Source organism: Schistocerca gregaria, unplaced genomic scaffold (genome assembly GCF_023897955.1).
Source record: "Schistocerca gregaria isolate iqSchGreg1 unplaced genomic scaffold, iqSchGreg1.2 ptg000537l, whole genome shotgun sequence".
In the NCBI taxonomy this organism is placed as follows: Eukaryota; Metazoa; Arthropoda; class Insecta; order Orthoptera; family Acrididae; genus Schistocerca; species Schistocerca gregaria.
The window spans coordinates 627,889-637,574 of record NW_026061934.1 but is presented as its reverse complement, the minus strand read 5'-3'; positions in this window follow the sequence as shown (position 1 = coordinate 637,574).

Genomic DNA, 9,686 nt, shown 5'->3' with positions numbered 1-9,686 from the left:
AGAACACAGATAAAGCTTCTAAGTTGATGTAATAGCCAGTAAGAACTAGTACAATTCAAGTTTTAGGTATCGAATATTGACTTTTTAGCTGGCTTTGGTGACTTGGACAAGAGCTAGGACCTTACGATTCTGCATGAAAGGAGGACTAGCAGCCGAGTTGCACGGGAGAATGTGAAAAGTGTTTATATGTAGTAAAAACCTGAGAAATCCGTCCGTTTTCGTCATTTGTTATCGAATCGACTTAAAGCCAGATCGTCACATTGGCCGCTCTTCTCTCTGAACGGTTGTACTTATCGTCTGCAAAGCTATGTCGCGTACTGCGGTATTCGGAGACACTAAACGCACCATAGTAGAACACAGATGAAGCTTCTAAGATGATGTAATAGCCAGTAAGAAATAGTACAATTCAAGTTTTAGATATCGTTATTGACTTTTTAGCTGGCTTTGGTGCCTTGGACATGAGCTATGACCTTAAGATTATGCATGAAAGGAGGACTAGCAGCCGAGTTGCACGGGAGAATGTGAAAAGTGTTCATATCTAGTAAAAACCTGAGAAATCCGTCCGTTTGCGTCATTTGTTATCGAATCGACTTAAAGCCAGATCGTCACATATGCCGCTCTTCTCTCTGAAACCGTTGTACTTATCGTCTGCAAAGCTATGTCGCGTGCTGCGATATGCGGAGACACTAAAAGCACCATAGTAGAACACAGATGAAGCTTCTAAGTTGATGTAATAGCCAGTAAGAAGTACTACAATTCAAGTTTTAGATATTGATTATTGACTCTTTAGCTGGCTTTGGGGCCTTGGACATGATCTAGGACCTTAAGATTCTGCATGAAAGAAGGACTAGCAGCCGAGTTGCCCGGGAGAATGTGAAAAGTGTTCATATGTAGTAAAAACCTGAGAAATCCGTCCGTTTTCGTCATCTTTTTATCCAATCGAGTTAAAGCCAGATCGTCACATTGGCCGCTCTTCTCTCTGAAACGGTTGTACTTATCGTCTGCAAAACTATGTCGCGTGCTGCGGTATGCGGAGAAACTAAACGCACCGTAGTAGAACATAGATGAAGGTTCTAAGTTGATGTAATAGCCAGTAAGAAGTAGTCCAATTCAAGTTTTAGGTATCGATTATTGACTTTTTAGATGGCTTTGGTGACTTGGACATGAGCTAGGACCTTAAGATTCTGCATGAAAGGAGGACTAGCAGCCGAGTTGCACGGGAGAATGTGAAAAGTGTTCATATGTAGTAAAAACCTGAAAAATCCGTCCGTTTTCGTCATTTGTTATCGAATCGACTTAAAGCCAGATGGTCACATTGGCCGCTCTTCTCTCTGAAACGGTTGTACTTATCGTCTGCAAAGCTATGTCACGTACTGCGGTATTCGGAGACACTAAAAACACCATAGTAGAACACAGATAAAGCTTCTAAGTTGATGTAATAGCCAGTAAGAACTAGTACAATTCAAGTTTTAGGTATCGATTATTGACTTTTTAGCTGGCTTTGGTGACTTGGACAAGAGCTAGGACCTTACGATTCTGCATGAAAGGAGGACTAGCAGCCGAGTTGCACGGGAGAATGTGAAAAGTGTTTATATGTAGTAAAAACCTGAGAAATGCGACCGTTTTCGTCATTTGTTATCGAATCGACTTAAAGCCAAATCGTCACATTGGCCGCTCTGCTCTCTGAAACGGTTGTACTTATCGTCTGCAAAGCTATGTCGCGTACTGCGGTATACGGAGACACTAAACGCACCATAGTAGAACACAGATGAAGCTTCTAAGTTGATGTAATAGCCAGTAAGTAGTAGTACTATTCAAGTTTTAGATATTGATTATTGACTTTTTAGCTGGCTTTGGTGCCTTGGACATGATCTAGGACCTTAAGATTCTGCATGAAAGAAGGACTAGCAGCCGAGTTGCCCGGCAGAATGTGAAAAGTGTTCATCTGTAGTATTAACCTTAGAAATCCGTCCGTTTTCGTCATTTTTTTATCCAATCGACTTAAAGCCAGATCGTGACATTGGCCGCTCTTCTCTCTGAAACGGTTGTACGTATCGTCTGCAAAACTATGTCGCGTGCTGCGGTATGCGGAGAAACTAAAAGCACCGTAGTAGAACATAGATGAAGGTTATAAGTTGATGTAATAGACAGTAAGAAGTAGTCCAATTCAAGTTTTAGGTATCGATTATTGACTTTTTAGCTGGCTTTGGTGCCTTGGACATGAGCTAGGACCTTAAGATTCTGCATAAAAGGAGGACTAGCAGCCGAGTTGCACGGGAGAATGTGAAAAGTGTTCATATGTAGTAAAAACCTGAGAAATCCGTCCGTTTTCGTCATTTGTTATCGAATCGACTTAAAGCCAGATCGTAACATTGGCCGCACTTCTCTCTAAAACGGTTGTACTTATCGTCTGCAAAGCTATGTCGCGTGCTGCGGTATGCGGAGACACTAAAATCACCATAGTAGAACACAGATGAAGCATCTAAGTTGATGTAATAGCCAGTAAGAAGTAGTCCATTTCCAGTTTTAGGTATCGATTATTGACTTTTTAGCTGGCTTTGGTGACTTGGACATGAGCTAGGACCTTAAGATTCTGCGTGAAAGGAGGACTAGCAGCCGAGTTGCACGGGAGAATGTGAAAAGTGTTCATATGTATTAAAAATCTGAGAAATCCGTCCGTTTTCGTCATTTGTTATCGAATCGACTTAAAGCCAGATCGTCACATTGGCCGCTCTTCTCTCTGAACGGTTGTACTTATCGTTTGCAAAGCTATGTCGCGTACTGCGGTATTCGGAGACACTAAACGGACCATAGTAGAACACAGATGAAGCTACTAAGATGATGTAATAGCCAGTAAGAAATAGTACAATTCAAGTTTTAGATATCGTTATTGACTTTTTAGCTGGCTTTGGTGCCTTGGACATGAGCTATGACCTTAAGATTATGCATGAAAGGAGGACTAGCAGCCGAGTTGCACGGGAGAATGTGAAAAGTGTTCATATCTAGTAAAATCCTGAGAAATCCGTCCGTTTGCGTCATTTGTTATCGAATCGACTTAAAGCCAGATCGTCACATATGCCGCTCTTCTCTCTGAAACCGTTGTACTTATCGTCTGCAAAGCTATGTCGCGTGCTGCGATATGCGGAGACACTAAAAGCACCATAGTAGAACACAGATGAAGCTTCTAAGTTGATGTAATAGCCAGTAAGAAGTAGTCCATTTCCAGTTTTAGGTATCGATTATTGACTTTTTAGCTGGCTTTGGTGCCTTGGACATGAGCTAGGACCTTACGATTCTGCATGAAAGGAGGACTAGCAGCCGAGTTGCACGGGAGAATGTGAAAAGTGTTCATATGTAGTAAAAACCTGAGAAATCCGTCCGTTTTCTTCATTTGTTATCGAATCGACTTAAAGCCAGATCGTAACATTAGCCGCTCTTCTCTCTAAAACGGTTGTACTTATCGTCTGCAAAGCTGTGTCGCGTGCTGCGGTATGCGGAGAAACTAAAAGCACCGTAGTAGAACATAGATGAAGCATCTAAGTTGATGTAATAGCCAGTAAGAAGTAGTCCAATTCAAGTTTTAGGTATCGATTATTGACTTTTTAGATGGCTTTGGTGACTTGGACATGAGCTAGGACCTTAAGATTCTGCATGAAAGGAGGACTAGCAGCCGAGTTGCACGGGAGAATGTGAAAAGTATTTATATGTAGTAAAAACCTGAGAAATCCGTCCGTTTTCGTCATTTGTTATCGAATCGACTTAAAGCCAAATCGTCACATTGGCCGCTCTGCTCTCTGAAACGGTTGTACTTATCGTCTGCAAAGCTATGTCGCGTACTGCGGTATTCGGAGACACTAAACGCACCATAGTAGAACACAGATGAAGCTTCTAAGTTGATGTAATAGCCAGTAAGATGTAGTAGAATTCAAGTTTTAGGTATCGATTATTGACTTTTTAGGTGGCTTTGGAGACTTGGACATGAGCTAGGTCCTTAAGATTCTGCATAAAAGGAGGACTAGCTGCCGAGTTGCACGGGAGAATGTGAAAAGTGTTCATATGTAGTAAAAACCTGACACATCCGTCCGTTTTCGTCATTTGTTATCGAATCGACTTAAAGCCAGATCGTAACATTGGCCGCTCTTCTCTCTAAAACGGTTGTACTTATCGTCCGCAAAGCTGTGTCGCGTGCTGCGGTATGCGGAGAAACTAAAAGCACCGTAGTAGAACATTGATGAAGGTTCTAAGTTGATGTAATAGCCAGTAAGAAGTAGTCCAATTCAAGTTTTAGGTATCGATTATTGATTTTTTAGCTGGCTTTGGTGCCTTGGACATGAGCTAGGACCTTAAGATTCTGCATAAAAGGAGGACTAGCAGCCGAGTTGCACGGGAGAATGTAAAAAGTGTTCATATGTAGTAAAAACCTGAGAAATCCGTCCGTTTTCGTCATTTGTTATCGAATTGACTTAAAGCCAGATCGTAACATTGGCCGCACTTCTCTCTAAAACGGTTGTACTTATCGTCTGCAAAGCTATGTCGCGTGCTGCGGTATGCGGAGACACTAAAAATACCATAGTAGAACACAGATGAAGCATCTAAGTTGATGTAATAGCCAGTAAGAAGTAGTCCAATTCAAGTTTTAGGTATCGATTATTGACTTTTTAGCTGGCTTTGGTGACTTGGACATGAGCTAGGACCTTAAGATTCTGCATGAAAGGAGGACTAGCAGCCGAGTTGCACGGGAGAATGTGAAAAGTGTTTATATGTATTAAAAATCTGAGAAATCCGTCCGTTTTCGTCATTTGTTATCGAATCGACTTAAAGCCAGATCGTCACATTGGCCGCTCTTCTCTCTGAACGGATGTACTTATCGTCTGCAAAGCTATGTCGCGTACTGCGGTATTCGGAGACACTAAACGCACCATAGTAGAACACAGATGAAGCTTCTAAGACGATGTAATAGCCAGTAAGAAATAGTACAATTCAAGTTTTAGATATCGTTATTGACTTTTTAGCTGGCTTTGGTGCCTTGGACATGAGCTATGACCTTAAGATTATGCATGAAAAGAGGACTAGCAGCCGAGTTGCACGGAAGAATGTGAAAAGTGTTCATATCTAGTAAAAACCTGAGAAATCCGTCCGTTTGCGTCATTTGTTATCGAATCGACTTAAAGCCAGATCGTCACATATGCCGCTCTTCTCTCTGAAACCGTTGTACTTATCGTCTGCAAAGCTATGTCGCGTGCTGCGATATGCGGAGACACTAAAAGCACTATAGTAGAACACAGATGAAGCTTCTAAGTTGATGTAATAGCCAGTAAGAAGTAGTACAATTCAAGTTTTAGATATTGATTATTGACTCTTTAGCTGGCTTTGGGGCCTTGGACATGATCTAGGACCTTAAGATTCTGCATGAAAGAAGGACTAGCAGCCGAGTTGCCCGGGAGAATGTGAAAAGTGTTCATATGTAGTAAAAACCTGAGAAATCCGTCCGTTTTCGTCATTTTTTTATCCAATCGAGTTAAAGCCAGATCGTCACATTGGCCGCTCTTCTCTCTGAAAGGGTTGTACTTATCGTCTGCAAAACTATGTCGCGTGCTGCGGTATGCGGAGAAACTAAACGCACCGTAGTAGAACATAGATGAAGGTTCTAAGTTGATGTAATAGCCAGTAAGAAGTAGTCCAATTCAAGTTTTAGGTATCGATTATTGACTTTTTAGATGGCTTTGGTGACTTGGACATGAGCTAGGACCTTAAGATTCTGCATGAAAGGAGGACTAGCAGCCGAGTTGCACGGGAGAATGTGAAGTGTTCATATGTAGTAAAAACCTGAGAAATCCGTCCGTTTTCGTCATTTGTTATCGAATCGACTTAAAGCCAGATCGTCACATTGGCCGCTCTTCTCTCTGAAACGGTTGTACTTATCGTCTGCAAAGCTATGTCACGTACTGCGGTATTCGGAGACACTAAAAACACCATAGTAGAACACAGATAAAGCTTCTAAGTTGATGTAATAGCCAGTAAGAACTAGTACAATTCAAGTTTTAGGTATCGAATGTTGACTTTTTAGCTGGCTTTGGTGACTTGGACAAGAGCTAGGACCTTACGATTCTGCATGAAATGAGGACTAGCAGCCGAGTTGCACGGGAGAATGTGAAAAGTGTTTATATGTAGTAAAAACCTGAGAAATCCGTCCGTTTTCGTCATTTGTTATCGAATCGACTTAAAGCTAGATCGTCACATTGGCCGCTCTTCTCTCTGAACGGTTGTACTTATCGTCTGCAAAGCTATGTCGCGTACTGCGGTATTCGGAGACACTAAACGCACCATAGTAGAACACAGATGAAGCTTCTAAGATGATGTAATAGCCAGTAAGAAATAGTACAATTCAAGTTTTAGATATCGTTATTGACTTTTTAGCTGGCTTTGGTGCCTTGGACATGAGCTATGACCTTAAGATTATGCATGAAAGGAGGACTAGCAGCCGAGTTGCACGGGAGAATGTGAAAAATGTTCATATGTAGTAAAAACCTGAGAAATCCGTCCGTTTTCGTCATTTGTTATCGAATCGACTTAAAGCCAGATCGTCACATATGCCGCTCTTCTCTCTGAAACCGTTGTACTTATCGTCTGCAAAGCTATGTCGCGTGCTGCGATATGCGGAGACACTAAAAGCACCATAGTAGAACACAGATGAAGCTTCTAAGTTGATGTAATAGCCAGTAAGAAGTAGTACAATTCAAGTTTTAGATATTGATTATTGACTCTTTAGCTGGCTTTGGGGCCTTGGACATGATCTATGACCATAAGATTCTGCATGAAAGAAGGACTAGCAGCCGAGTTGCCCGGGAGAATGTGAAAAGTGTTCATATGTAGTAAAAACCTGAGAAATCCGTCCGTTTTCGTCATTTTTTATCCAATCGAGTTAAAGCCAGATCGTCACATTGGCCGCTCTTCTCTCTGAAACGGTTGTACTTATCGTCTGCAAAACTATGTCGCGTGCTGCGGTATGCGGAGAAACTAAACGCACCGTAGTAGCACATAGATGAAGGTTCTAAGTTGATGTAATAGCCAGTAAGAAGTAGTCCAATTCAAGTTTTAGGTATCGATTATTGACTTTTTAGCTGGCTTTGGTGACTTGGACATGAGCTAGGACCTTAAGATTCTGCATGAAAGGAGGACTAGCAGCCGAGTTGCACGGGACAATGTGAAAAGTGTTCATATGTAGTAAAAACCTGAGAAATCCGTCCGTTTTCGTCATTTGTTATCGAATCGACTTAAAGCCAGATGGTCACATTGGCCGCTCTTCTCTCTGAAACGGTTGTACTTATCGTCTGCAAAGCTATGTCACGTACTGCGGTATTCGGAGACACTAAAAACACCATAGTAGAACACAGATAAAGCTTCTAAGTTGATGTAATAGCCAGTAAGAACTAGTACAATTCAAGTTTTAGGTATCGATTATTGACTTTTTAGCTGGCTTTGGTGACTTGGACAAGAGCTAGGACCTTACGATTCTGCATGAAAGGAGGACTAGCAGCCGAGTTGCACGGGAGAATGTGAAAAGTGTTTATATGTAGTAAAAACCTGAGAAATCCGTCCGTTTTCGTCATTTGTTATCGAATCGACTTAAAGCCAAATCGTCACATTGGCCGCTCTGCTCTCTGAAACGGTTGTACTTATCGTCTGCAAAGCTATGTCGCGTACTGCGGTATTCGGAGACACTAAACGCACCATAGCAGAACACAGATGAAGCTTCTAAGTTGATGTAATAGCCAGTAAGTAGTAGTACTATTCAAGTTTTAGATATTGATTATTGACTTTTTAGCTGGCTTTGGTGCCTTGGACATGATCTAGGACCTTAAGATTCTGCATGAAAGAAGGACTAGCAGCCGAGTTGCCCGGGAGAATGTGAAAAGTGTTCATATGTAGTAAAAACCTTAGAAATCCGTCCGTTTTCGTCATTTTTTTATCCAATCGACTTAAAGCCAGATCGTCACATTGGCCGCTCTTCTCTCTGAAACGGTTGTACTTATCGTCTGCAAAACTATGTCGCGTGCTGCGGTATGCGGAGAAACTAAAAGCACCGTAGTAGAACATAGATGAAGGTTCTAAGTTGATGTAATAGCCAGTAAGAAGTAGTCCAATTCAAGTTTTAGGTATCGATTATTGACTTTTTAGCTGGCTTTGGTGCCTTGGACATGAGCTAGGACCTTAAGATTCTGCATGAAAGGAGGACTAGCAGCCGAGTTGCACGGGAGAATGTGAAAAGTGTTCATATGTATTAAAAATCTGAGAAATCCGTCCGTTTTCGTCATTTGTTATCGAATCGACTTAAAGCCAGATCGTCACATTGGCCGCTCTTCTCTCTGAACGGTTGTACTTATCGTCTGCAAAGCTATGTCGCGCACTGCGGTATTCGGAGAAACTAAACGGACCATAGTAGAACACAGATGAAGCTACTAAGATGATGTAATAGCCAGTAAGAAATAGTACAATTCAAGTTTTAGATATCGTTATTGACTTTTTAGCTGGCTTTGGTGCCTTGGACATGAGCTATGACCTTAAGATTATGCATGAAAGGAGGACTAGCAGCCGAGTTGCACGGGAGAATGTGAAAAGTGTTCATATCTAGTAAAAACCTGAGAAATCCGTCCGTTTGCGTCATTTGTTATCGAATCCACTTAAAGCCAGATCGTCACATATGCCGCTCTTCTCTCTGAAACCGTTGTACTTATCGTCTGCAAAGCTATGTCGCGTGCTGCGATATGCGGAGACACTAAAAGCACCATAGTAGAACACAGATGAAGCTTCTAAGTTGATGTAATAGCCAGTAAGAAGTAGTACAATTCAAGTTTTAGATATTGATTATTGACCCTTTAGCTGGCTTTGGGGCCTTGGACATGATCTAGGACCTTAAGATTCTGCATGAAAGAAGGGCTAGCAGCCGAGTTGCCCGGGAGAATGTGAAAAGAGTTCATATGTAGTAAAAACCTGAGAAATCCGTCCGTTTTCGTCATTTTTTTATCCAATCGAGTTAAAGCCAGATCGTCACATTGGCCGCTCTTCTCTCTGAAACGGTTGTACTTATCGTCTGCAAAACTATGTCGCGTGCTGCGGTATGCGGAGAAACTAAACGCACCGTAGTAGAACATAGATGAAGGTTCTAAGTTGATGTAATAGCCAGTAAGAAGTAGTCCAATTAAAGTTTTAGGTATCGATTATTGACTTTTTAGCTGGCTTTGGTGCCTTGGACATGAGCTAGGACCTTACGATTCTGCATGAAAGGAGGACTAGCAGCCGAGTTGCACGGGAGAATGTGAAAAGTGTTCATATGTAGTAAAAACCTGAGAAATCCGTCCGTTTTCGTCATTTGTTATCGAATCGACTTAAAGCCAGATCGTAACATTAGCCGCTCTTCTGTCTAAAACGGTTGTACTTATCGTCTGCAAAGCTGTGTCGCGTGCTGCGGTATGCGGAGAAACTAAAAGCACCGTAGTAGAACATAGATGAAGCATCTAAGTTGATGTAATAGCCAGTAAGAAGTAGTCCAATTCAAGTTTTAGGTATCGATTATTGACTTTTTAGATGGCTTTGGTGACTTGGACATGAGCTAGGACCTTAAGATTCTGCATGAAAGGAGGACTAGAAGCCGAGTTGCACGGGAGAATGTGAAAAGTGTTTATATG